Source organism: Haliotis cracherodii, unplaced genomic scaffold, assembly GCF_022045235.1.
Source record: "Haliotis cracherodii isolate W230 unplaced genomic scaffold, xgHalCrac1.p SCAF_1, whole genome shotgun sequence".
NCBI classification, from domain to species: Eukaryota; Metazoa; Mollusca; class Gastropoda; order Lepetellida; family Haliotidae; genus Haliotis; species Haliotis cracherodii.
This window is the reverse complement of record NW_027266264.1, coordinates 79,517,519-79,536,493: the sequence shown is the minus strand read 5'-3', so window position 1 is coordinate 79,536,493 and position 18,975 is coordinate 79,517,519.

Below are 18,975 nucleotides of genomic sequence, written 5' to 3'. Positions count from 1 at the left end.
ACTCTAAGGATGGAATCTGGTCGCTCAATACGTATATCCCGTAATATATTTTCATTATTTTGTAACCGCGAAACGGCAAAATCCAGAAATGTGACAATCTAACGTTTAAACAATATAAAGTAATATTTTTGCATCATAATAGTATTAATGAATGTATTTTGTATTAAACCTGTGCAATAAATAGAGAAGTTTGTGTCGTGCTGATTTTACGTATGTAGAATCATAATTTTTTATGTATAATAGAGGTTGTTTCTCTACACGTGGTTAGCTCGTGGCTTTAAGAATATGTCTGAAGCATACATGTATGACGGTGTTTTCACATTGACTCAGGAGATCCGCGAACAAGCTTAACAAGAGAGCTCTGAGAGCACAACATCCTCCGCATGAGTTTATATTTTCTTTGTATTTTTCATGAAGCTCCGTAAAACAGGGGCAGTAACTCTGTCACAATTAGTCGAAATAAAACGGGACTGCGATATGCGTATTATCAACATGTCGACATCTTGTGTATAGAGTGTCAGGGATATTCTCTGGAAACTGTAGGAGGAGTTGATTTCACAAGCTTAGTACACAGACGGACGGACGGACTGCGCCACGACATAATCCCCCTTCGGCCATTCTGGCCCGGCGGGGGATAAAAACGCTGACGGTAAATCCGACAAGTAGCCAAAAGAGCTTTTGCAAGAGAAGGCGACTTCAGGTCTGAGTTCCCAAAACTCCCAAACATGTCCCCCAGTGTCACGTGTAAGTATTTGTTTTTTTAAATATATATGACATGTAATACCTGTTAGTGGTAGCAAGTGATTGAAATACAAGTAACAAATACCACGTGGTTTCGTGGCTGGACTTGAACAGGGGTCGTCAGCAGCGAGTTTTCCAGAATGGTTTTGTGGTTGAGGTGGTGGTGGTGTAGCTCTAGGGCGACTTGGTCTGTGAATAATAAGGTCTATTTGCGTCCCACATGTACACATAACATGATGTTTTACAATGATACATACGAGTAGACTTACTGCACAAAAGACAGAAAACACATGAACGTGAACGTCGTACGAGAATGTTAAAGAAGGCTGTTTATACATATATATTAGAGTGACAAAATGACGAAACGGGGCCTTTTCGACCCGATCTGGTTTTATCTACTTGGCAAGTGCGGTTTGGATACCTTTCTGGAAACAACGAATTCCTGCCATCTTCCAACACTGTTCAGGATTCAAGGCCGGAGACGGGCCTGTTATAAGTCAATCAGCAGTGATTCCCGGGCCAGTTACTTATTACTGCAGCCACTAATTGACCCATTGTATTGCCCTTTCTATTGTACAACCTAAAACTTATAATCTATTGATAATTCTGTGTGATCTTTTATTGATTTCACCTCTGTGCGAACTGACTTCTGGTTAACCTTTGCGAATTAGGAAATCATCTCGTAACAAAAGTCACTTTTGCCTTGGGTGAAAATGCCCGGACAAAGTATATAAACAATGTCCGTTTATATTTTTCAGATGGAGTTGCTTTCATGTTTTCTTAAATGACACGTCAGATTAATGTCTTATCGCCAACCCTTGATATTTGACATATGATAATGTAGCAAGAGGCCAACAGGGACTGAATCTCTCACCTGGATATTTTACACAATCATGACAAAATATACATTTTCATTGTACACGTATATAAAACTGCAAATATTTCGTAATTTTGACTCTGTCATCATTTAAAAGGGGTGGAGTGAGTGAGTGAGTTGGTTTTAACGCCGCTTTTAACAGTATTCCAGTTATATCGCGGCGTGTCAGCTTAATGTGTGAGGAAAGCCCCAAGTGATGCAGATCTCAGATGTTTACAACTGTGGTGAAACCCGCGAGCACGGGTATGGTGTTGACAAACCTAGAAACATAATCGGGGTGGACCAGGATTCGAACCCACAAGCATATCATATCAATCTGCACAGCGAATCGCGGCGCCTTAGACGACTGGGCCACCCGTGCCCCCTTAAAAGGGGTGGATGGCAAATCTGACAGCATGAACGTGTACTTATCTAGATACAAATGTAGCATAAAGATCTGAACCGTTTTCATGTTATGATCCATGATCTAAGTTTCCAGAGACCGCCTCTGTGGTCTAATGGTAGAGCGTCCGCCCGAAGAGCGGAACGTCCGGGGTTCGATCCCCGCCCGCGTCATACCAAAAGACGTTAAAAGATGGTACTTGTTGTTACCCTGTCTGGCGCTCGGCACTACGGGGCTAAAACAAGGACTGGTCGGCTCGGAGTCAGTATACTGTGTCTGAGTGGGGTATTCATGTTAAACTGCGGCATGGTATCTCAGTGAGCTAGCACTATAACTCGGCATCAGTCCGGACTAGTACAAGCAGTCACACACACACATACACGTGCATGCACGTCGCTATATAAGTGCAATAATCTTGGACGCGACGTTAAACCCCATTTCACCTCACCTCACCTCTAAGTTTCCAGAGGCAAGGGCGAACCCCTGGTAGCATATGTGTATTTGTCTTGTTATACTAAACAATTACATGTATACATGTATATTTTAATAGGTCCCTAATAGTAGAGGCCGGCAGAACTCAATGAAATGTGTAGTGGGGTTAAAGGGCTGCTATATAACGCAGCACAATGAGATGTGCAGTGGGGTTAAAAGAACTGATATATGACGCAGCACGATGAGATGTATGTGAATTAAGTGAGTTAAAAATTTAACGTCGCATTGGCATTATTTCAGCCATATAGCGACGAGACCAAGTTAATTTATTCACAATTGTCTGACATTTACTGACAAAAACATCATTGTAAAACAGGTATTGATTTTTACCTCAGACAATATCTAAAAAAGTATGGAGCTGCAGGTAAACGAGTTACGTTTGATGTTTCATGTGAAAATGTTCCTTAAAGTCTCTACTTGACATGACATGTAAAACAGATCAGTAGCGGGATTAACCGCCACGTGCCAGGCATTCCACCCTTCGTCTCATGCCTCCAGTCAGACGTTGGATCTGTTGATGGGTCAACAACGTACAACCATTCCTGATGCAATGCTGCTTCCATTTGGCGTAAATCATATCATGTACAGGAGGATCTCGTGCCTGTATGGGCCGCCCCAGAATATCCAAAACATGTTCAAGGGGGTTCAAATCTGGGCTCATTGCGGGCAAGGGTAGAGTCGTTATTGCACTGGCCATCATGTAATCCACGATTGCATGCGAACGATGAGGCCTTGCATTGTCATCCATGTACTGAGGTCAAACCTGGCCTCAAAACGTCCCGGATGTACTGAGCCCCTGTTAAGCTGCCCCTTATAGTGACCAAATCCAACCTGCAATCATGAGCGATACACCCCCAAACCATAGCCCCCGCCGTATGCAACAGTCGGTTAAATGTTCCTGGTGTAGACCATGTTCCGGTGCCTCCAAACTCCCGTTCTTCCATCAGTGACGTTGAGCAGAAAGCGACTTTCGTCTGACCAATTGATCCGTCTCCAAGTTCTCTGATTCCAGTTCTGTCGCGCAATACACTATGCTAAACGAGCAGCTTTGTAGTGATCTCTCCACAAGGGACGCTTTAGGTCCTGCTGCTGCCTTCAGCCGGTTCCTGGCGGTTTTGGTGCCGAAACGACGATTGGGTTCTCGGCGTATGAGATGATGAAGGTCTTCGCTATGTGTCGTCACGGGAGGTCTTCCGGATCTGGGACGGTCCTGTACATCACCAGTCTGAGCATGTTTCTCGACTAAACGACTTACGACAGTATGATGATATCCAAAAATTCGACATGGACATTACAAGACATTCCTGCGTTATGCATGCCGATTATTTGCCATCTCGTGGCGTTATGATAATCACCTTTGTTCCATGGTCACACAATGTCATGGAATAACTATTTAAAAGCGAGCTTAAGAAAGCAATTTCAACATTTGGATATACTGTTTTTAGAGATACTCGAGGATAGCATGCTGCACGGGAATGTCCAGGATTATATACTAGCCACATTAAGAAACTGTGCACGGAGAAAATATAGATATAAGGGCACACCGTCCATATATGAAATATAGGTTTGAACACAGCAATTATTGGAGACATTCAAACGCTCATGCACGTGCCATGCGATATGACGTCATTGATTGGGGCCTATGGACGTGCAATGTGTTACTGCACGTGCATCCTGTGCAGCTGTACACAGCATGTGCAACTCAAAATTCGCTGTCACTTTGGAAAGCATGATCTGTGGTCATTCAAAATTTCAAAACGTCTCAGGCGCAGACACAAGCATATCACAAGCAAATCATGCCAAGATTGACAGCTGCACAGCGTCATGAAGCCATTGGAATGATCCGAGCGGGAATGAGGCAACAATAGATGGCAACACATTTCCAATGCCATCGTAACACGATATCGGCATTGGTGAGGCGTTATCAGAACACAAATGACGTTGCCGACCACCCACGCTCAGGACGTCCCCGAGTAACGACGCCAAGACAGGACAGATGGATTCGAGTTACACATCTCCGACACAGGTTCCAAACGGCAGTAACGACGTCCCAGACAATTCCTGGACTGCGCCGTATCCATCCCTACACTGTCAGGAATCGTTTACGTCAGTACGGGATTCGACCACGACGCCCTGCCATACGTCCCATCCTGACACACCGTCATCGAGTCAACCGTCTAAGATGGTGTCGAAATCATGTTCGCCAACCTCGAATAGGGTGGAGAAATGTTGTCTTTACAGATGAATCGAGGTTCAACATTTCCCACAGTGACGGGCGCCAACGTATCTACCGGCGTTTGGGAGAACGTTATGCACGCAACTGTATTGTGGAGAGGAATCGCTTTGGAGGTGGCTCTGTGATGATTTGGGGTGGGGTAACAGCACGGCACCGAGCCCCTTTGGTGGTTGTTCAGGGCAATCTCACCGGTGTTGGCTACAGAGATCAGATTCTGAGGCCTGTGGTCATTCCTTTCCTGCTACGTCATGGCCCGGGATTGACATTTCAACAGGACAACGCTCGTCCTCACACGGCTAGGGTTGCAATGGATTTCCTTCACCATAACAATGTCATGTTAGTGCCATGGCCTGCAGTTTCTCCAGATCTCTCCCCAATAGAGCATGTGTGGGATGAAATGGAGCGCCGTCAACGTCGTCTTCCACATCCTCCAGATAACGTCCGTGACTTGGCACAGGATTTGAGGAGGATTCCCATTCCCCAGGCCTTCCATGCCCATTTGGTGGACTCCATGCGTCGACGATGCACTGCTGTGATTCACGCACAGGGTGGTCATACCCGTTATTGACTTTGTGACTTTGTCGTATGACCCCCTACTCCATTTTGATCTTCTGACGTCATCGTAACAGATGTTGTTCATGTCCCGTTGACATTTTCTTATGGTCCGATCATTCAGCTGATACAGCGTCTGCATCATTTTGTTCTTGCTGAGTTGTATTTCAATCCAGAATATATTTTCTACGTGCACAGTTTCTTTATGTGGCTAGTATGGGATGATTTGCGGAGACACTGAAGGCATGCAATGAATCGGAGAGGATGATGAAATTTTTAGATTTGTTTTGTTGTTGAATATAGGTCAAAACTCTTTCTATTGTACTCGTATTCTTACCACGACACAAATGTTGAAATCGTCCACAAAAAGTGATCCATCAGCACTATTGTTTAATACTTTATTGAGATTATTAATTATGATCCTGAAAAGTGTAACTGATAGTATGTTCAAAGTAGCATGGATAGCAACAGCAGGGGGGGGGGGGGGGGGGGGGGGGGGGATGGGTGGTAAGAACTGAACTGACGGATTTAAAATAGATCTATGTCTTTTAGATATATTTCTTGGAGACAATATGCAGACGGTTTAATATCTTGGATTAAAAGTTGTATTTCATTAAAATTCTTCTAAAGACATCTGCAATTCCATCGTATATTTGTTTGTGGATACATGGTGGCGCTTCCACAGGTGAAATGTCACGAGAATGTGAGGAAGACTTTGTAGTACTCCTATCGGTTCATTTGAAGATGGAAGTTACCTCCACAGGACCAAAGGAGTTATGGACGTTCCTGGTGTCAGTGGCCTCGTGCTTTTCACCGCAGTGGTAACAAACAGCAGAGGCATGACAGGACTTGGATCCATGTCCAAACGCTTGGCAGGTGTAGCACCGGAGTGGATTAGGGATATACACCTCCACTCCAATGCTACAGTAACCGGCTTTGGTCGATTGTGGAATTTTCGAACGGGCGAAAGTGAAGAGATAGGTGCTGGTCTGCACAACCACACCATTCTTCCTGACAGACTGTTGGGCAAGATCTTTGACGATTTCATCCTCGGTCATGCCGGACAGGCAGTGTGCCCTGTTGCGCACAATTCTCTTGCATGAGTTCGGTGTTCTGTGTTCAGAGACACCAACCTTGATATTTGCAAACTCTTTAAATTTGAGTAGATTGACGGATTGCTGTCTCCGTGCACATTACATAAGTAGAGAACCAGATCGAAGCCTGGTGACATTTGTAACCTCTCTGCAGATACCAGCGATACCTTTGGAGATTGCAAACTGATTAAGTTTTATGGGTTCTTTGTCACAAGCTTCGATAATAAAAAAACGTGGCCAAAAGTCCTTTCCAACAAGTTCTTATCTCCCCTTTCGTGTATGATCTCCCTTTATCAAGGCCACTTCCGGAGATGTTTTCTGTTCAAAATGGCGTCAAGAGAAGAGCATGTAAACGGGAAGGCACAATATATAAATTTGAATTTTGACAAGTTAAACGTGTGTGAACTCAAGACTTCTTATGGAATCATGGAGAATACGTTTCAAGAAAAAGTCGGAATTGATTTTGCACGCCAAAGGTGTAAGTGATATTGGCAAACGATATATTGAAGATGTATATACAACCGACGTGGTCAATGTGAGACAAAGACGATTTGAGAAGTTTCTGTCACCTCTCGGCGCGCTTTTACCAGACCCATTACTCCTGAAACATGGCTGGGATAGCAATGTTGAACTTGTGCCACCGTTTAGCTCAAGTGATTTGTATAATCATTTAGTTTTGAGCAAACAGCGGACACTCGACACGGGCCCAAAAAACGCTAAACGTCAGTTGAAACCTACGGTTCTCTATGAAGACAGACACGTCCATACAATGTGTATATGGACTCTTCACTTATGACTAAAGTGTTCATTCTACTAACTCAACAAAATGTAGGGCTCTCTGGGCCCATTGAAATAGGATCATTTTTAAAATATGGGAGACACAATAAAGCCTTAAAAAGCCTTAAAAGTTTAATTCAATTACAACATCATTAATATGCATCCTAGACAGGATTAGTTAATTGTTTCACATACTGATGTAAACAGGCTTCTGCTTTTTCCCTTGCCAGTCATTGTGAAATGAACACTGTTATGAAAGATGAAGAAGGGTCTTATGACATTAAAAGTTTCCATACCTGTCTAAAAACTTACGTTTGTTTCCCTTTTCTATCACCTGCTGTTATTTATTGCAGATAAGATGTGAGGACACCCTCACCTTTTCGCAAACACCTGGTCTCCTCATTTGAAAGTGATTCATAATCACATCAGCGTTAGAAATTGGCCCTAGTCCCGAAGTCCTTGCCAAACTGTTCAACAGGTAAGGTATTACTTGGACCAGTAGATATTTGCCATTTTAAGGGTTTTGCTATATGTTATCATTATAACAACTAGCAGACTAAAATGTTAGTTTCTACCACTGCGCATACTCATGATATAGTCGGGATCGTAAATCGATTTCTTATGAACATGGAAAGGGTTTTGTCGCTTTTTGGTCAGTAACATGAACCAGACTTGTTTACAACATTCGTCAAGATAAAACATAATAGCCATGATTACAACATTTGCAATTAGATCCTTGGTGTCCATTCACAGGGTTAACATAAGTAATTGATCTAATTTCAGTTTACTCGTGTTCATTGCAATCATGTATTTTCTCTATACAAGGTAACATACACCGAATAATACATTTTCAAAACTATGTGAATAATTCCAATATTATTCTCTTATTCTGGTTGCTTTTTAACAATATCGTAATGATTAGCATTTTGAAAAGTATTTTGTCTTTAGGGGTACCCATGCAGCATTAAATAACATGAACTTTAAGCCTCAGTAATATATTGTTTATGCAGACTTTACCTGATACGTGTTGAACGTTTCCCCCCAAAAATGGATGGTATTAAACACCGTCTGAAATGACCATCCTTGAAGTGTTCCGAACATTGGCGCTGGGTGGTGTTTTGTCTGTTATCCTTTTAGACCAACTTGAGCCGTCGAATCCACGCTTTCTTTAGTGATTCATTCATTAGTGATAAGTGTCATCACCCGTCCATCTACCCCCTTCCCTCTATAATTTGAGCAGACAGTGCAATAATGCCGCTGTTTCGTTCTCGTTTCGTTCGTTTGCCAAAACCTCTCTGGAAGTGAACGTCAAGCACGTGATAGGGCCGTTTTATCTCTGTTTTCGAAAGAGTTTGCAAGGGCGGATAATAAATCAGGGGGAGATAAGAACCTATTGGAAAGGACTATGGTCAGATCGGGTGGTGGTATTTTCGTCAGGTGAATTGTCAGACTCAATATATCTATGATTTGAACCAAGGTGTTGGGAAGCCATGTCGACAGAAAACAGATTCAGCACCCCTTTTCCTCACCCACCATGGAGTGTCTACAAGGACGGTCTTATACTGCAACGGATTTCCAAGCTGCTAAGACCGAGGATAAAGGGGTGGTATACTCCAGCAAATTCGTCGCGAAAAGCTTTAACAATCTACCAAATTAAGTATCAGGCTGGTTCAGCCTATGACAATTAATTTGAGACGTACAGAATTCAGAGGTCAGCAACCACAGGCTGGCCCATGAGAACCTGGGCATAGGGTTCTAAGCAATTTTTTTTTATAGATTAAAACAGATATTATAGACAGTTTGAGTACATGTATTTTTAAATACCAAACGTTTGTGCAAAGTAGTTTTTGCACAGGACATGACATGACCAGGCGATTTATATAATCGGGCCCATTCTACCGCCCGTCCAGGCAAAGTTAGGGTCGAAGTGGTGTGTTGGACTGAGGAGCACTATTGCCGGCTCCGTCGCCCTTAACCACCAGACTCCCTTCCTCTGCCGACACAGGGTCGCAGCCCATGGCAAACAGGCTGTCCAATTCGGTCGCCTTTTACGACCAGCAATGGGGTGCTGAGGACTCATTCTTGTTTATCTTCCCCGGGTCCGCACGGGGAACACAATGAGATGTGCAGTGGGGTTAAAAGAGCTGCTATATAACGCAGCACAATGAGATGTGCAGCACACTGGGATGCGCATTAGAGTCAGTAGAGCTCCTTAATAACGCAGCACGATGGGATGTACAGTGAAAATAACACCTAAATAAACACAGCACAATGAGATTGGGGTTAATAGAATAATAGGACAACATAATTATTAGCCCGGCTACTTTTCATTTTATGTCATTGATGTCCATATGTGATCTTTGAAAGAGTTGGTAGGGGTGGGTTTTGTTGAACTCACCCCTCACCCCCTATCCCGCATTTGATCTCACACTTGACGTTAAACCCAGGTATACCTATAGGAGGTTTCTGTCTAAAACAATTCATGGTATGAAAGGCGATAAGCCAAAATACAGTTTATCATCGGAGAAGTTTATCATTTGGAAAGTCAATGATCACACGTATGATCCCAACTGAGCAAGGTTAATAATCAGGTCGAATCAGCCATCTGGACCCACGAACACAAGTTGACACAATCTAGTTCTGAAACACACTAATAACAACAGGCGTTATGATACAACTGGGACACGCTGCTCGGAGGCTGTCTAGACAATAAATCTCCAGACTAATGAAACAAAAGTCAACTCACTTTTGATGTAGCAGGAGATACCACTGGTAAATGGTTTCGTTTGTAAATTGGAGTTGCTTACATTCCCTGCGTATCATGGGATAGGTGGTGGCATGTCTGTGCATGGCGCCCACAGGTCAAAAGTTTTGATGGCTCCAGTCCCGGCCCCCGGGAAAGAAAAGTGGTAAATAAGACCTGAATGTCCCTGTTGGTCAGTATCTCTTTCCGATGTTAACCAGACAGCGAAAGGGTGCCCGGTATCAGTCGAACACCGATGTTCCGAACTTTGATGTGTCAGACTAACGGTTGTCACGAAGTAAAAGCTTGGTCCTTGTATATTCCTTCTTTATTCATCTTTATCTAACCTCTGTTCTGTCGAATCGAATGTTTCGAAGTTAGGCTGTCTCGAAGTTGAATTTTCCAGTCCAAAACATGCTCTTACAGCACAATGTTACTCTGATAAGTCGAACATGATTTCATTTTCTCGTTGTTTGTTTGTCAGGTATTGTTTCGCGTTATTCATTCATAATTTTTCCACTGAGTTTAACCTCGGATAACGCTTATTAGTTAGGCAGGTTCCTTCAGCTTTAACACAACGATGTTTGACTGCGATAAAGTGATGTGAATGCGACTTTCTTGAAAACCTTCCAGCGCTAGAAACGCGTGTTTGGTTGAATACTCCCCAGGGAGATGACTCGGCAGTTGGAGTCCCCACTGATCTGTTGATCGGGTAATAATGTCGTGCTCGTTGGGCATACCCTCCCTGGAGTCTTTCACTATATAAGTCGCCTATTAATCAAACGTTTTTATCTTATGTTTTTTTTTGTCTTATCCAGCTAATAAGAAATGGTGCAGAATGTATAGAATATGTTGTGATAAATCCTTTATAATAATTTGATAGATGCCAGTAACAAAATGATTATCTATAAATGGATGTTGATAAGCATGTTTGTCATTCGTAAAAATATATGCATAAAAGCGACAAAAACACTTCCATGTGTTTATGAATCACTATCAAAGAGTGATGACAGAAGTGTGCGATAACGAATGAGAGAAATGTTTATATTCCTGCCGCAACGGCAACTCAACTATTCACCTGAAAAAGCAAACAAACCCCAAACAGTTTAAACCTACATAAGTATACCTAATCACCTACAGTCTGAAATAGAAATAGTTGGCTGTAAATTTATCCTGAGCTTTAGGGAGGTGAAATATCCCGTAACATTCCTAGAATGTATTATCTACAATAATGCTAGTGGTCGACACATATCACAAACGCGTCATTCCTAAACCCGCTTATACCGATGCAATTTGAAGACTGAATAAGTGTACCACACAAGGATATTCTAATTTATTTGACGAGGCGATATTACAACATAAATAACCAGAAGTATTACTACTTCTATCTATGTCCGTAAGCGGCCCATTTGACGATGGGCTTAACGTCAAGCAGCGTTAAAGACACGTGTACACGTGTTAACCATCTTGAATATAAGCTTCTATACAATTTCAAGACGAACCAGCTAAACTGAAAAATGTAAATGATCAATATAATCTAAAAAGAAAGTGATTTAAAAAACAAAAGAAACAATGCCCTATCTCTCGTCAGGCATCTGCAAAAAGATATTAAAAAGTGGCCCCGTGGTGCATTATCAGTCGGTAACTCAGCAGTAGGTACTTATCTTCACTAAGGAAAGATCTATAGGCAATCACAGTCTCCCATCGATCTCATTCCACCTAAAGGTCGCTGAGGATGTTGATCATTGTTTCGTGTCATAATCATCCGTCTCGCTTCCTGGAGGGGAGAAGGTGTCATGCTGCCATGTTGAACAACGTCCACTGACACCATGATCTCATGTCTGTCCCGAGTGATCCATATGAACACGAGCCATAATCACATTAGGTATTTTAATGAGCAGAACAAGCTGCTATGCCCTCAAGGCTTGTTTAATTCAATATGTGTGGTAAAAATCGATTATGTCGTGTGTCGCTGTGTGTACCTGTTCATAATGTTCCCAGGTCAAATGTCGAACAGTCAATTGCCTTGACATGATTCATGATTTTTACAAAAAAATGCTCTTTTCTTTGAGCGTTATGTTGGCACATGAGAAGGAAGCCCCGTTTCAGAATTATATACTTTTTACGGTTTTTTTATGTTTCTCTGTTTAACACATCCCGTTTCACCTTTTCAAACCCATTCGCTTTTTGAAAGCTCCATGTGTAAACCATTGCAGGCCATTCGTGACCAACTCGTGTTATTCCGGGACAAGCCGAATAGGTTACGGATGGGGGCGAGTGGTGACGAATGCATTGCAAGCATCTTGAGTTTTACAGACACCAAACATAATTTTTGTTTTCTTTTAACCCATGAAAACAACAGGTTGAAATTTGTTAATACTTGACCACCACAGAGATGGGCGTTTCCGGACAACTGGGTTTCCAGAATTAAAACGGGAGCTGTTGATATCATCTGTATGAAATCCATAGCCATGAGTGCCCATACGTCATGACCAATGAGACGAAAGAATGTTGAACATTTTATGTTACAGTTCCGGTTTTTGTTTCGTAATTATAAATGACAATGAATGCCTGGGTGGCAGGGATTTCGTATGTATGCGGAAAGGGTTGTCGCTTTTATTTATGAACAATAGCGACTGTACTTGCTTTGAGTTAAAAAGTAACCTGTTTAAAATTGTCCTTAAAATGGTCATCAAACGAAGTCAAGGTAATTATTTGCGCATGCAAGTTGTATCAACACAGATGGTGATAAAGTCAAAATCTTCATAACCATTAACAGAGAATTTAAGTATATTTTCAAAGACGAAAATAGCTGTGAGGTACTACATGTGCTTACTGACTGATAAAAATGCGCGTATTTGTCGCAGAAAGGTACTATAAGCATTCCGAAGATTGTTAAATGGCTAAGTATAAATAGGTAGCAAAGCCAAAATTTGTTACAGAAATATATTATAAGCATTCCGAAGATTTTGAATGGCTAATTAAGAATGCTTAGCAAGGCTTCGTGATCTAATATAGTGTTAATGGACTAGATGTAGATATGCTTCATCAGGTACTATATGACAGAATACCATTGCAGCTACGACGAATACATATTTAGCATTGTCATATCAATTATGTGATATCTGTGCTAGGATTGTGTCTGACCACAGCTAGTATATAAGCCTCTATAAAATGTGCTTTTGGCAAGTACGTTGCAACTGGTTAATTAGTTGTTGGTATATAAGGTATTCTCTATTACTTAACAATGAGCCTTGAAGGAAATGTTCCTGATACGCACACTGTTGAAAGGGTCATTATTGATTATCGACGGAGCCACTATCACGCACCAGTTCCAGCAACAGCACCATTCAATTCCAATTTCACTTCCATGGCTACGGCCATTTTGAATATTAGACAATGGAACATGCGACGTCCAGCTCGAATAACGTGACGTTATTTACCGTCACATCCATATTTACACCCAGTACTTAATGGAACCGAACATCCATTTAGCCAATCCTTTGTTCTGGGTCGTATCCAATGACTGTCTTGAAACCAAGACTATTATTTATGAAAGATCTGAGACACCACACAGGCAATGTCCTGGGGGAAATCACACTCGCACCCGTCACATGGAAGAACCAAACATCATTCAAAGATAATGGAAGCCACACATTCACTGAATCAGAAACTCGCGAATCATTTCAAATTTTGAATGGGTGTTAGTGAAGCGTATTGAATGAAAACGTCATGAGCAATACTTCGTAATTATGTATTAGATTCTTCAGAGTACAATATCGGGAGTAGGTAACACAATAAATCGATATTTTCATAAGAATAAGTCATATTTCACAGCACTGAAAATATCGGCAATGCGTCCACTATACAAACGTCTTTCGACTCTGATAACAAATGAAAATAGCCTAAAGAAACAATATAACTAATCGACTTCACAGCAAGCATAATATGTTATTAATTGCATACACATCCTGTCCAAGAGGTACGAGATAGCCTACTGGGTGAACCATTCGATCAGTAAACTGAAGCCAGGGAACATTTCCCTACATGTGAACAAAGGCGATTCGTGGTGTCCACCAATGTGGTACTGACACTGTCTTCAATGACGTATGCAAGGTTGCATCCTTGTGGAAGGCTTTCAGTGGCGAGTAAAACACCTTAATTGTACATCTACGTTTAAATATCACTCATAAATCTTCAGGACCGCTTACAATATTGAGATGGAGGAGGGGTAGTCCAGGGGTGAAAGCGTTGGCTCGACACGCTGAAGACCAGGGTTCGATTCTCGACATGGCTAGAAAACTCAGAAAACTCAAGAAATACTAAAGCGACGTGTATTTAATAGTTGTATTCAAAATGTTAAGGAAACACAGGTCATATATATAGTTATATATAATTATACATATATTATATGTATCAACAATGTGACACAGTCATGAAGTGGGGAGTGTACATTCTGTGATTAAGGACACTTTATAGTAATGCCAATGTACTTTTGATATCATCCTCATTAATACTACCTAAACACATTACGTTTCTACTAAAATGAAGCAATTTCGTTTTCACATTTATTTGGATCTCCCGCTGAATAAAACTAACATCCAAACAATGCAAGACGTGCTTTTTTCTCCATGAAATGGCAACATGCTATTCACCAGTACATCACAACAACAAAACACAGGCATGCGTAAGACGTACAAGTCTGTTAACATCTGCAACATAATTTGCTAAATACCAAGAGTAACACACATGGTATGAGGTGAGGTGAAATTGGGTTTAACGTCGCGTCCAAGATTATTGCACTTATATAGCGACGTGCATGCACGTGTGTGTGTGTGTGTGTGTGTGTGTGTGTGTGTGTGTGTGTGTGGTTGCTTGTACTAGTCCGGACTGATGCCGATTTATAGTGCTAGCTCACTGAGATACCATGTTGTAGTTTAACATGAATACCCCACTCAGACACAGTATACTGACTCCGAGCCGACCAGTCCTTGTTTTAGCCCCTTAATGCCGAGAGCCAGACAGGGTAACAACAAGTACCATCTTTTAACGTCTTTTGGTATGACGCGGGCGGGGATCGAACCCCGGACGTTCCGCTCTCCGGGCGGACGCTCTGCCACAAGACCACGGAGGCGGCCCACACATGGTGTGAACAAAGGGTTGTTCAAATTCATATATCTTCCAGATGACGTACGTGAAACACTTTGACGCATCAAATTATGTTAAAATGGTATCTTAAAAGCCGTCGGCAAGAGCTTCACTCTTTCATGTTCTCTTACAAAGTATGTAAGCTTGAGTGGTTGAGAGACGTTTATGCTAGTATGTATGTTCTATGTACTCTGAGCATAGGCGTCTAATTTACTGTAAGATCATGTCATGTTGGTCTCAAGATATAGACAGCGTTATGAACATCGACTGGTGTGACTGCACTGGATACAGCAGAGGGCTCTCTGACCTATGTTAAATTGCAAGCATATGTGCTGTTCGTACTTTTTTTGCACTGCCAATCACAATAAAACACATCATTCTATTGTATAACATCATTGTTTGGTTCTTTCTCTGTCCATCAACCCATCTTATCGATTCGTTAACACGTACGTTGCAGTGTGTTTGACGTTTTTGCCCAACACATTAAAGCAGACAGCATGTGCACGTGTGCTGAATGAGGCATGACATAAAAATGGAGAGATGCCTTCTCGTACCACTTGTTCCTTGACATTTAGTAAATTCCCCATGAGGAATATGGCTTTCATGCTCTGCCTGTTATTCGAAAGTAAGGAAAGGGTTGGACGAACTGGTAATTTGACAGTTTTCGCCATGATTGTGATCGATACTATTTTTAAAAAAAATAATGTAATCATTTGTGTACTCGTGTTTGCATGTTTAATTATTTATAATGTGTTTAATTTTGTTTGTTTGTTTGTTTTTGTTGTTTAAAGCCGCACTCACCAATATTCCAGCTTTATGACTGCGGTCTGTAAATAATCGAATCTGGACCACACAATACAGTGATTGATATCATGAGCATCGATTCACGCAATTGGGATACGATGACATGCATCAACATGATGAGCATATGACTACGCAATCTGGATACGATGACATGCAGCAACAAAGTCAGTGAGGCTGATCATGACCACCCGTTGCGACTAGCAAGTGTTGCTGAAGACCAATTCTAACCCTTATCTTCACGGGTCGATTTGTTTAAGACATCATCGTAAAGATCATATAGCCAAGTCACATGTTTTAGAATTAAATTTGGACACCATTCCCCACCCTTCAATTCATCTCACACAAGTGGTACAAGTATTTCTTTCGCATGGATGTACTTAAGACTGGGTTCTCGAAACAATGTTCTGTTGTAAATGAATTTTGAACGTTTTGTACAAATATACATGAGTTATAGGTTCACATTCGGAATTATTGACCAGAACCGTTCAAAATAGTGTGATTCAAATTATTCAGTATCAGCCTGAACAAAATATACGTAATTATACTTTGCCATGCAGTGTACTGTAGATATAGATAATACGAACAACGTGACATGCATATATAGCGATCCCGAATGCAAGAATGCCAGCCGCTCAGTTCGATTTCAAATTGCTGATGATGTATACATAGCTATTTGTTGTCACACCCAATCATTAAAAATACCTACGGCACATTGGAAAAGAGAGCTAACGTGGATGTCTCCAGACGGAGCGACGGCGCCGAGTGGCTGCGTCCATTGTGCACCACGTCGCATGCCACTGTCTGGCTCCAGGGTGGGCGACAGGTGGTTCTGACAAGGCATGTTAATGTTGATAGCGGCATCAGAGCGAGTGCGAAAAGTCTCGCGTTCATACTATACTTGAATTCTGAAAGAGGTGGGCTTTATAAATTTAAAGTGACAGATTTACACATATCAATATCTGGTTCAACGATTAAAGTATTTTTATAAAAGGTTTTTTATTTTAAAAGGTTTTTCATAGCAACTTTGCCTTTTACGCCTAATGGAATATGATTCGGCGCATAACCGATACTGGCTATTCTCTGGCTTTGACGTTTTGTATTTAGTGAGTATGGTTTTACGCCTACTAGGCTACCCGATCGCCCCGTTTTGAATTTAGAAAAATAATGCAGCTGCACGATAGCAAAGAACAATGAAGAACGAAGAGTGGTAAATTTCACGATAATCATTGTTTTATCATGACGTCATTTCAGAAGATTCGAACACACGCTCGCAACTTGATGACGTAATATATATACCAAGCTTTACTTTACGTAGGTCGGATTCTATTCAGGGAGTAATCATTATGAAAGGACGGGTAAATATTTATTAAATCTTGCACATTTTATTAACATCCTTAAAGAGGCTGAACATAATGTTGATATTTCATGTACGAAATAAACGACTCGTGGCCGTTGTTTATCATACGATAAACAACTCCGACTCGTCGTTTATTTCTTAACTTAGCTGGCACAAAGAAAGTCAATTACAAATATGTTGTTTGTTTCTCCACGTCTATAGATTTGGGACAGGGGTATGTTAATTATGAAACAGATATACATTCTCGTTCAACTCGTTTATTCATTATTATCCCAGCAATCAGGTCCTGATTTGGCATTGGCTTCTTCACAGTTGCGGCGCCTTAGACGACAGGGCCACCCGTGACCCCCTACCCCTACACGTACACGTACACAAGACAAACGCACACACACACATACACACACACACACACAGAGAGAGAGAGAGAGAGAGAGAGAGAGAGAGAGAGAGAGAGAGAGAGAGAGAGAGAGAGACATCGGTATGGCCGAAATGGGGGCAACACAGGTCCAAATTGCCAGGAGGTTTGGTTGTACACCATTGACAGTAGCCAGGCTGATTCAACGGTACAGGAGGTAGACAGGGAGGAGACAGGACAGGCCTAGAACCGGACGACCCCGAGTGACAACACCACTTGAAGACAGCCAGATACGGCTCATTCACCTGCAAAACAGATTCGTAACGGCGACGGCGACGGCAGCAACAGCGTTGGGGCATCCCATTAGCCAACGTACAGTACTACGACGACTTCGTGCTGCTAGAATCCGAACGTATCGTCCTTTCCGAGGAATGGTACTGACTGCTCAACATCGACGCCTGAGACTGCGATGGGCGAGGCAGGTTCGACGCTGGCAAGTGAGAAATTGGCGTCGAGTGTTGTTTACTGATGAAAGTCGTTTTAACTTGTTTCGAAATGACGGCAGAGAACGAGTTTATCGACGCAAAGGGGAACACATGCTGAGTTAATCATGTTATGCACTGGTCAGGAATATCATGACATGTTATCAAATACGTAATGGAGACTGGACCAGATAAACCAGTGACTGAACACTAAGGCACAATAAGCTAGATGACACATTGGTATATTCCAATTCCCTATGGGCTGTTTCAGCCGGAATCACCACATGAAAGCTATGTCGTAAAAGACAGAGACATACCATATATTTGCTAGAGTATTTGATTACAGGTGCGAGATGGTGTGTCAGACCTGACAAAGACGTGTTCGTCTATAATGAGACTGACAAAGTCAGAGGCTATAGCTTAATGAGACCACGGACAAACTGAATACTGCAACCTGGTGTCAATTGATAATCGATATCAGGCGCCGAGGTCTTGGGTCTTACCTTATCAGACATTGTCGGCAATGTCAATACAAATGTGTCAACGAGTTTGTCTTGAATGGACAAAACATTTTAGGAAAGATATTTACTCAAACAGAATCTGCGTATTTTGTGATTTGTGGCGGTCGCATCAGCTGGGGAAGGATGTGCATCTTATGAACACCTGGTGTCATCACTAATTGATAGTGATTCATAAACACACATGCTTCTGATATTTTAAAATCGGAATCATACAATGGACCCTGTTTTTGGCAGAGATTTCTAATGATTCCGGGAAATGGCTTTGTCGCTTTTAATTATTTAGTTTAACACGCCCACTATATCGGCTTCAGAAGCCACAATCAGCGCAGTGTCGTTGTAGTTTGTTTCTAACGAAGACATCTAACATAAAATAAAATAATTAAATACTCCCTCTTTTCACACCAAATACTCCAT